Genomic DNA, 11,346 nt, shown 5'->3' on the forward strand with positions numbered 1-11,346 from the left:
CAGCCGCCAGCTTTGTTGACAGTTAATTTGAATATCCTGCTGATTAGCCAATGGGAAGCATAGTGGAAGTATGGTTAATTACCCTTTTTGTCTTATATTAGATAGGATTAGTATCCTTAAATATTTAGATGGGATCTTAAATATAAGTATCACATGTGATAAAACATGCTCTCTAAGAGTCTGTATTTGAGAGACACACTGATGCACAAAGCAGGGATGGAGGACCCAGCAGCAATCTGAAAATGATGGTATGGTATGATTCCAACTGTATGACATTCTGGAAAAGGGAAACCTATAGAGACAGTAAAAGGATCAATGGGTGCCAAGGAGGAATCCATAGGTGGAGCACAGGGGATTTTTTAGGTTAATGAATTATTGTATGTATGTTGAATGAATGATATTATACACTTTTCAACACCCATAGAGCTGAACCATAATGTAAACTATGGACTTTAACTAATAATAATCTTATCTCATAAAGAGGGAATATGCTAATTGACCCTCACACCATCACAAAGATGGTGGCACCCACTGCCATTAAGGAGGGAATATGTTAATTGACTGCCCCACCCTCAAATATGGCAGCAGCCACAGCCAATAAAGAAGGAATATGCTAATTTGCTGCCCCACCTTCAAAGATGGCAGTGCCCACAGACACAAGATGGCAGTGCCCAGTCCCCTCAGCCCCATCGGGTCTACATCCTTGCCATGCCTGCCTCCAGAGTACCCCAGTTCCCTTAGCCCCCCAGCTGTCCAGGGTCAGCCTGAGGTGCAGGAAAGCCTCGGATGGCAGCTGCCCAGCTGCCCAGGGCTGCCCAAGGCTCAGCTAACCAGGGCCCCCCAAGGCTTGCGCTGCTGGTAGTGGCAGCAGCAGAGGTGTGATGGGGGTGTCACTTTCTCCTGATTGCTGGGTTTCCTTCTGCACCTGAGGGCTCCTGGACTGTGAGAGAGGGCAGGCTGGGCTGAGGGACACCCCCTCCAGTGCATGAATTTTCATGCACTGGGCTTCTAGTGTATCAATATTTGTTTACCAATTGTAACTAATGTTCCACTAAAGCAAGTTAATAATAGAGAAAAAACATGTGCAACAGTTGGAGAGGAGGAGGATACATGGAACTCTTTCTGCTCAGTTTTTTTTCTATAAACCTAAAACTGCTCTGAAAAATAGTGTTTATTAGTTAATTTTTAAAAGTGGTATACATGAGGCATTTCTGTTAAACTCAGTAGATAAAAAGTGTTGAAGTTGTCTTTAAGAAACAAATACCACAGACATTCCAATTGAAGAATTTTAGAGTGAAAATACACCCAAAGAAAAGTATCTACTCTAGCCTTAAAGATTTCTAGAAAGAGAAATTCTACCACTTTCCTTTCTAGGATTTAATTACTTTCTGAATCCACCAAACTACTGTATGTTAATACTTATGTGTTCTCTGAAGAGTGATTTGATCAGTGGCTTCCTTAAATTACCTTTCTCTACTAGAGTTTATTTATTAAGTAAATTATTGCTTTGTTTTTATTTTTCTGATCTGTTTAAAGGCCCCCAACATCTTTAATCTTTTGTCACAAATGCAAACTTCAATGAGGTAATAGGCAGCTGATGGACAAAATAGTTCATTTATAGGAAAGCTAGCATTTCAGATTTATATTTCTAGGATAGAAATTTTCAAGTTCTAGAAAGTTATAGAAAAGTTTTTTTAATCTATTAGTCCATTAAAATTCTTATTTTTTCAGTGTTCTTAGAATTTACTTTTTAAAGAAATTCTTTATTGTTTAAAGTATTACATTTAGTATTACATATGTCTGCTTTCCCCCTCCCCATTGATCTCTCCCTGGCCACCTCACTCCTCAGCACATACCCTCACCCCCCCAGTGTCTGTGTCCAATGGTTATACTTATATGCATGCATACAAGTCCTTTGGTTGATCTCTTACCACCTCCCTTCCCCTGCCTTCCCTCTGAAGTTTGACAGTCTATTTGATGCTTCTCTGTATCTGGATCTATTTTTTCTCCAACTGGCTTTATTTCACTTAGCATAATGCTCTCCAGTTCCATCCATGCTGTTGTGAATGGTAAGAGTTCAGAAAGGAGTTTTTTATATTGTCTACTACAACTTTTCTTCACACTGCTTGTATTTAATTTTTTAATGCAGTAAGGGACAAAATTCTTGACTATCACAGAAATAATTTGACTAACCTTGTGTTCCAATCCTAGTTTAATTCACTCCTTTGATATCTCAATTAAACTACTCTAATTTCCCAAATAAAAGATTTTTATTGGATAATATAATTTCAATCCCATTCTCAAGAAGAGTAAAGCCATAAAAGATAGTTACATGAGGAAGTTGATAGTTGCTCAAGGGAAGATATAATAGAGATGCCACATTGTGAATAGTTTATTTCTAGACTAAGTTCCCAGATAAAATAAAATTTTAATGTTTGAACCTTTTTAACTGTCGATGGTCCATGAAATAATAAATACCTCTGTAGGCATGTTAATAAAATGTCCAGCAAAATTATAAAGGACATATTTTCTATGAACATGTGCTCCTTCTGAGTGTAATAAATTATACTCTCATCATAACTATGGGAAGATAAAATAGATTATTCTATCTAATAATAGACAAACATGGTAATTGACAGTACCTTTGTTATGCCTCCCATTGGCTAATCAGCAAGGTATGCAAATTAACTGCCAACAAATATGGCAGTTAATTTGCATACGTAGGTGCCAAGTGGCCGAGTGAAGACTGAAGGCGGCAATGGTTGGAGCGAAGGCCTGGGTCCTGGGTGCCGGAGGAAAACTGGTGCCAGCAGCCAAGAGAAAGGAAGGCCTATTGCACGAATCTTTTTGTGCAACAGGCCTGTAGTATTTTTATATGAAGAATCAGTATTTGGTCCTAACACATTTTAAATCTATTTTGCATTGTCTAATAATCAACATTAAAGGCTCTTTTATTATCTTAGAAAATATTTTTGTATTAACTTGTGTTTCAATTATTTGGAAATTATAAATTTCTGTTCAAAATGATTCATGAGATTGAGCTAAAGATTCAAATATATTTCTTCTGTCCTTGTTGTACTCTAAATTTATACCTAATCTCAATTTGTTGGTGTTAATCATGGATATTTTATTTTGTCTTCTGTACTAGGAGATAGCTGTTAATAAAAGGTATAAGTTTATGGTTCTTTTACCCAGCAAGTTGAAAACTATTGCTTTTTAGTTCTGTCATAACTCTTCTTTTTGACATTTTTTATCCTCTTTTGACAATATGGTAGTACATTATGAGATTGACTAAAATATTTTATGTTATCATCTCTTTCTCTCATATATATATAACAATTTTCATACTAAAATATAGGCTTGGCCCCCATAACTAGATAACTGCATATTAATAATGCCATTCCCATATCATGGCTTCTTATTAATGTAGTTTCAAAATAACATAATATCAGTATAATTCCCTGAAAGACATTTCCTTAATCACCCTAGAGAATGTACAGAGATTAGGTAGTTGAGATAGACTGGGTTCTCTGGGAATCAGTTGCTAAGGTGAAGTTAAGTGTGTGAACGAGTTATTGGTAAGAAATACCTGTGGAAGGAAAGGGGAGGAAGCAACATTGAATAGGGGGAATTCCCAGACCTTGTTTCTGACCATACAACATCTTTGCTAGCCCAACGTGGAGCAAAAGAGTGAATATTGCCCATTAGAGGAGTCCTGAAAAGAAAATGGCTATGCTGTTTCCCACCACCTTCCACAAGAATTGGTTGAAAGCCAGCCTGCTACAGAAAGGGCTTTGCCTTGAAATCTGAGGTGCATCTTTGATGTTAACAGCTAGAGGCAATCATCTAATCACACTCATCACAGTGGGCAGAAAGTTCTCTCTTGAAGGGAGATCTAAATGGCTCATCTCCATGTCTGCACAATCTACTCTTTGGACCCTATAGCTTCCCTTCACAACGCAGGTTCAGGGATCAGGTATTACCAGCATGTTGGGGCCTCTTCTTGAGGAGAAACTTAGCAGAGGGATGTCTTCCTATAGTTCATCTCTAATTTGCAGCCCATATTCCATGAAATGATAAATACCACTGTAGGCATGTTAATAAAATGCCCACAATAAAAAAAATTCACTGTATTCCACTAAAAATTATTGTAAAAAAATTCATTCATTGCTGGTGAGTTACCTGATGATATGACTCAAACTTTCAATCCTTAAAATTCTGTGCTCTTGATAGATTTTTCAGGCCAGAATTACTGTACTTGTTCACAAATAGTTATAATTGTTTACCCAATTCATTCTGGTATTGACTCTAAGAGGTTACTTCAGCTATGCATACACCAACAGGCTGCCATCTTGATGATTGTGAATATAATCTGTGGGTTCCATATTCAAGGGGCTCCCTCTACATGTCCTTCACTGTCAGGTAGTTTCCTTGGTTATTTATGGCCAATTAAACTAGACCAGGGCCCAGCAGCATGCCAGCAGCTATTTTTTGAAACATATGTAATTTTCTGGTAGAGATGACATCGCCTTACTGCAGAAACCCAGGGGCCTGTGAGTTTTTTCACTGTTGCCTGCCATAATACCCACATTTAATATTTTTCACCACTGAAATATCCAACACAATATGATATGCTGAATCCTCTGAGTGACAGAAGTACTTGCATTGTAGCATGGAATCAGATGCCAGCACCTTTCCTGTTCCAGGTCTCATTCAAACTGGCAGCCGCCCATATCACCCTGTGTCTGGGCCAGAATAGCATTCCTATTCTATGTTATCTGTAGAATTGAAGAGGCTTTCATAGCATTGGGCTTCCTTTTTTTGTAGGAAGGGGCAGAGGATATAGCAATTTTGTTTGTTTGTTGTTTTGTTTTGTTGTGTGTTTTTTTTGTTGTTTGTTTTTTGCTTTCAAGGGGAAGTATTGACATTCCCCTGGCCATTGGACCTCTAAATTTTTTTGCTGAACTGTCAGATTTCCAATTCTTCATGTTGTTTACTTCCCACCCTTTGGAGCATTTTCAATTTAATAAGATAACATAGCAACCTTTTGCTCATTCTGCCTAATCAGCATGACCCCTCATTATAATAAATCAACGTGATACTCTGTGAAATGTTCAGAAAGCCAATATCTTTGGGTTTTTATTAAAACAGAGGATAGAATGGTTAGCCATTGGGGAAAAACTAAATAAATATTGTGGTGCATTCTTGTTTAAGTGAGCTGTTTCTGATTTTCTTTCCTGATTTGTATAAACTAAAAAGTCCTAAATCATTGGCTGCATGTTATTATGTACTTGCGGCTATATTAGTCAGCCCTAGGTACAATACTTTGTCAGATATGGCAGTTGTGATTGGGTCTACTGTTTAATTGATTTTGTGGTGGTCTAAACTGATTCTCCAAGGTCTATTCAATTCTGGCAGAGGCCAGACTGATGAATTAATATATATATACTCTCCCCTTGCATTCTTTAGATCTTAAGGAGTGCCATTCATCTCGACTTTTTCTCTCACCTCAAATGGCAATACCATCTTTCCCTGCTGGAGGGGCATGGAGTTTCAGAGGCTTCCGTTTGCCCTTCACCACTGTGATAGCTTTTAGCCCGTTGCTCAATGATCCAATGTGGACATTACTAAAATTGCCAACTGTATCAATCTCCAAAAATGAATCTGGGACCATACAAATAAACAGTGCTTGAATTTATAGATCTATATGACCTACTGTAGCTAGAATTGGGCCAACCTCTGTTTTTTATTTGACTCACATGTGCCCACTTTAGGTGGGAGTTACGATAATGCGTACTGTCTGCAAGTGTCAATGTTAACTGAGCCCTGTGTCCAATGATCCTTGAAATGTCTGTGTATTCCTCTTAACCCAGTGCACAATCATTCAAGTAAGTAACCATGGGTTCCTTTGAAGAAGTACAGTGGAAATAATTACAGTGTAAATTGGCTGTAGCATGTCAGGGTCCTCCCTCTGGAGATCACGACATTTGTTCAGGCAGCAGGTTCTGGATCGGGTTGGAAAATCTGCTCAGATTTGGAGCAGATTTTAGCCCGTTGCTCAATGATCCTAATCAGCAATGATCCTATTGAGCACAGCACAATAATTTCTATTGGAGAAACTGCTTTCAACTTTATGCTCATTCTCTACACAAATTCTTTGCACACACATATAATTTAGTGGTACTTTTGTTAGCTCTATCTTATTGAACTCTTAGGACTAACCTGGTCTTTTAAACATCTTCATGATTCTCTGTGTCAGGGTCAGGGACGCTTGGCCAAAGGTGTTGTTTTAAATGTGTCTGTCATTATGATAACTATAACCCCATGGTTTCTGGTGGTTCAAGACTGCCACCTGCCTTCTACTATTGAGGCCATATTGTCATTTCCATTGTTTTCAGCAAGCCAAGTTCTGTAACAGCCTCTCTGCAACCAGCCCTGAATGTCACAGCTGAAGTTCTTAATGATGCCTGCCACTAAACATTCTTCTCACTAGTGTTTTCCTGACAGCCTTGGGTAAATGGTATGGCTTCAAGGTCATGGAACATAATTCCCTGGATGTTCTCATAATTCTCTGCATGACCTCACAAGATCTTTAGGTCTCACTGAACATATCCATTCTGATATGCCTACTTTCCTTGACCTTTAATCCCCTTATTATCTGCTCCAACAATTTGGGCATTTTAATCTCACTCAATGTAGCCATTGTGTTTCCTGACTTCTGGATTTAGTCCTAGCAGCAAGTTTGCACCATACCCTGGGGGTCTTGCCAGAATGTGAAATCTTGTATGCATACTGAACTAGTCCCCATGTCAATACACTGCCTTTTTTTTCCCAGGCTACATTTCAGTTCCTTTGATCAAACACCCTCAGATTCCTGTCTCACTATTGGTCTGGATAAATGCTTTCTCATTCCAGCAGTTACTTTGGGGTTTAATCTCATTGCTCTCCTATTAGTCCCAGCATGGCATGGCTGACATATGTAACCACTTAGATCTAATTATAGGCCTGCAGGAATGAAAGTGGGAAGATAGCAAAGGAAAGATTTCTGTCTTTTCTTCCAGAAGCAAGTTAAATCTTAAGAGAGATGGGAGATGATGGGCCACTTCTTCAGTAAGGTCCAGTGCTCCAGACAAATTTGAGGAGTCAAAAATCTTCATCGCCGAAACCGGTTTGGCTCAGTGGATAGAGCGTCAGCCTGTGGACTGAAAGGTCCCAGGTTCGATTCCTGTCAAGGGCATGTACCTGGGTTGCGGGCACATCCCCATTGGGAGATGTGCAGGAGGCAGATGATCGATGTTTCTCTCTCATTGATGTTTCTAACTCTCGATCTCTCTCCCTTCCTCTCTGTAAAAAATCAATAAAATATATTTTTTAAAAAATCTTCAGAGACGTTCACAGAGATGTCCCAAAATTACATGTCAAGGTTCCAGTTTTTTCCAACTAGGGTCAGTTCAACACTCAACCATCTTTAGTGTTCAGCCACTTTGACTATTGAAACTTATGCTGACTTTTACCTTTTTCTGAATTCCTGCTACATGAGATGAAGTTCCTTTGGGTTTCCAGAGACTCTGGTTCCCCACTAAGTTTCTAATTCTTAGTTGCTTGCCTTCAAATTTTTATTATCTAAGAAATCAAAGCAATTTAATAACAACATCCAATTCCTCAGTCTTTATATCTGTTATTAGTCTTGTACTTTTTAAATGTCTGAATCACTATGGTACTGGCCTTCCCCTCCATCAGGCCAACGCAGCACACCACCAGTGGTATGGACTGCCATTTTTGTCAGGGGAATATGCCTTACTAGCAGTTCTATCTTAAATAGGGCCCGAGTGGCCCATCTTCATATTGGTCACAATACAGTTTTAAAATGCAAATATCTGGAGTCCTTGCTTCTCTCTCTTCTTTGATAGATTATGGGACATATGATTAAAACAGGAGACAGAGTTGGCAAAAAAATTTTAGAGCCCAATTACCATAATAGTACCATGTCTCTGTACAGGGGTTTGTAAACAAACGTGATTTATTAATTTCCCATGACTGCTGTAACAAGGTGCCACACATTTTGCATTTTAAAACAATACAAATTTATTATCTTATAGTTCTAGAGATCAGAAATCCTAAAATCAAGGTATTAGCAGGGATGACTATATTTCTTCTGGAAGCTCTCAGGGAAAATCCATCTCCTTGCCTTTTTAGCTTTTAGAGGCCACCTGTATTCCTCGACTCATGTCTCCATCATGCTTTTTTGTTTGTATGATTCTATTTCTTTAAGTTATTTTTTAAATTTTATTTTTATTGTTGACCCTATTACGGATGTCCTCATTCTCCTCCCCCTTCTGCTCCCCTCCACTTAGCTCCCACCTCTCTTTCCTTCCGGCTATCACCGCACTATTGTCTGTGTCTACATGCTGTGTATATAGGTGTCTTCCAATCTCTCTCACTGCTTCTGTCCTCATCTTGCTTTTTATAGCACTGGCCCTCTTGCCTCCCTCTTATAAGGACCCTTGTGATTGAATTGAGTTCACTCAGATTAACCAAAATGATCTCCCATCTCAAAGTCCTGCCGTCCTTAACAGAAAACATTTTGAGCTGTTAGCTGAGATATACTCACACCTTTTTATGATGATTCCCTCTCACATTTCCTTAGGGAGTTTCCAGAACCTCTTCGGGGTAGGGCAATGAAACACAATTTAAGTGTTAAAAATTAGATTTGAGTTCCAATGCATGTTCTTGAAATCATAGTGAAAATGCTGTGACTAAAAGTGTTTCAGACAGGAGGGTTTTGTTCAGTTTCTTTCCTGTTGTTTTTAACTCTACATTTTCAAAAAGTCAATTTCAAAGATCAAAGAGAGAAAACAGTGTCTCATCCCAGATCAATGCACAATAGGCTTTGATATCTAAGAACAAGTGGGGATTTCACAAATCAGCGATGAATTCTGGGAACTCTGAGCCAAATATATTGTTTAGATGCCAGAGCTATATGTCTGGTCCCAGGGCCCTGGATCGTATTTGGGAGAGGATTGGAAGAAAAAAGGAAAGAGAGGAATCTTTCTGCACTGAGGGAGATTTTATGCAATAGGAAAATAACAGTTTATCTTTGATAATAAATATAATCTAAATATATAAATAATTATTTTTTATAATAAATTAATACAGTTAAGAAATATTGGAAGACTGAAAGCTGAGTTCCTTTCTAAAATTTTACTAAAATTTATATATTTAAAATTTATATTATTATTTTTTTTTCTGAGTTATGTTTTATTCACTAGCAATGGAACACTTTGTTTAAATCACTGAAGAATACTATGAAGCAGATGGGATTTTCATTGTAATTGTGATTTCACTTAAAGCTTAGGGAGCTAATGCAGCTAGTGAAAAATGTTGGAAAATAATTCTCATGCATCTTCTCAATTTCTGCACTTTTAGTGGAGAGACACTGATAAATTTTGCCCCAGGGTATTTATTCAAGGATGTTGGTATAGAGATGTAACAAGACAACAGGACACAGAACTTAGATGAAGAACCTAGACACAGAACCTGGCTACAGAACCTGGATAGAACATGGCAAGAGAACCTGACTAGAACCTGGTGACTGAACCTTGCTGGAGAACCTGGACAGAACCTGGCTGGACAGAACCTGGCTACAGAAATTGGCTGGAGAACCTAGACAGAACTTGGCTGGAGATTGTGGCTAGAGATCCTGGCACGGCTGCTGATCAACTGAACGCTGTCTCCATGTCATTCCTTCTTCACCGACTCCGTCCACACCTTTGGGGACCCCTGGACCTGCTGGGGCTGGACCCCAGCACCTGGCTCCAACCTGACCTCTTCGGATGTGTTCTCTGTGCCTCCCCCCACGGTAGCCCTAGTACAGACTTGCTCTTCCCAGCCCCCAAAGCCTCTCTGGGTGCTCTCTGCACACACGGGCATCTGTTTTCTTTTACTTGGTGACGAGCATCCTTTTTTCCATAATCAGTTTATATTCAGCACGTCTTATGGGTCAGGCAGTGTTTGAGAGACAGAGGCCTAGAACAGCCCACCTACAGTGATGAACAAAACTGTCCTTGTGTTCATGGGGCCTGCAGTCTAGTTCTTAACCAGTTAACTGCCACGTGTCCAAACGGAAAACATCCCCACACACCACAGTATTTTGAATTTAATTAAAAAAATCAATTTGCATGGATATTATAAAAATAAATATATTACAAAAAAAAGGATGTTGGTATAGCAAACAGCCTAGGATGATAGAACTAGTGTCTTCTTTCAGGACGGAGGGCAGATTTATTTTCAGATCAGGAAAGTGAGTATAATGTCTCCCTATAGGGCAAAATTTGGGCAGATTTGACAACAACTGACAAGATAGGGGCCTCCTAAGCTCTGAATTTCTCATGTGACACAAACCAGTTGTGCACATGGCATCCGCCTCTGCATGGCACCTATGAGACTTGTGGTCAAGAAGACCTGATGGGCACATGACGTTCATTATGCTGCTGTGCCTTGCATAATAAACCTTCTGTCTCTGAATGAAGAGTTTCATGTCTCTTGCCAACGTCTATGACACCGTGACAGGCTACCTTGTCAGCTTGCAAGGAGGGTAAACGTTCAGATCCTCCCCAGTTCTTAAAGATGATAGAAGCAATATCAGAATTTGGGCACTCTGACGCTAGAGCCCTAACTTTAAAACATGAATTTGAAGTCACACAATGTCTACCAAGGGAGCCAGATAAAAAGAAACTGGCATAAATATAATGTGTAAACTTGCCAGCTTCCTTAGGAAGATCAAATTGGCTCTTCCCAGATTGTCAATAGGAGAATTTCTTTACTTCATAAGTCACCTATTCATATCTTTGTTTTCCAAGGTATAATGAGCAAAACACTTCTCCAGAAGAGTGGACAAGCAAACTCTGGAGAAGTAAATTGTGCGGGAGAAGCAAACTTAGTACAATTTGTCCTTCTTAGAAATTCCCAAAATATTAGTATTTAAATTCTCTTGAAAGTCCTACAATAAATAAAATTACTTTACTTCTTTTACCCCAGATACCTCAGACTATTGTTAATAAAGCTTCTACTAGAATCCTATGGATCTAGTGTCCCATTGAACACATTCTGAGAATCACTGATTGGGACGGATGTACCCTGTGGGCCTATTCTCATTCTGTTATCGCAAAGCTTTGAATAATTTCTGGTTTAAATGGTTGTACCTGTACTATTAGAGATAAGAAAAGATTTGTGAGTCTGCACTTGGGCTGCAGCAATTATTCTGAACCTTGGCTTTACATTAAAATCATCAAAGTGATGCTAAGAAGTTGGTATTTTTAAAACTCCCTCAGCGAATCTAATGTTCAG

The 11,346-nt window shown here is 38.9% G+C and overlaps 1 long non-coding RNA gene across 1 annotated transcript in view; it reads left to right on the top strand.

Moving 5' to 3' along the window:
- Window positions 1-205: 205 nt before the first annotated feature.
- The window catches only part of LOC107184319, a 26,195-nt gene continuing 15,054 nt past the window's right edge, over window positions 206-11,346 (top strand). The window contains exon 1 of the long non-coding RNA XR_001515134.1: window positions 206-319. This is a non-coding gene — a long non-coding RNA (uncharacterized LOC107184319). The remainder of the gene's footprint in view (window positions 320-11,346) is intronic.

Source organism: Myotis davidii, unplaced genomic scaffold (assembly GCF_000327345.1).
Source record: "Myotis davidii unplaced genomic scaffold, ASM32734v1 scaffold1325, whole genome shotgun sequence".
Taxonomy (NCBI): Eukaryota; Metazoa; Chordata; class Mammalia; order Chiroptera; family Vespertilionidae; genus Myotis; species Myotis davidii.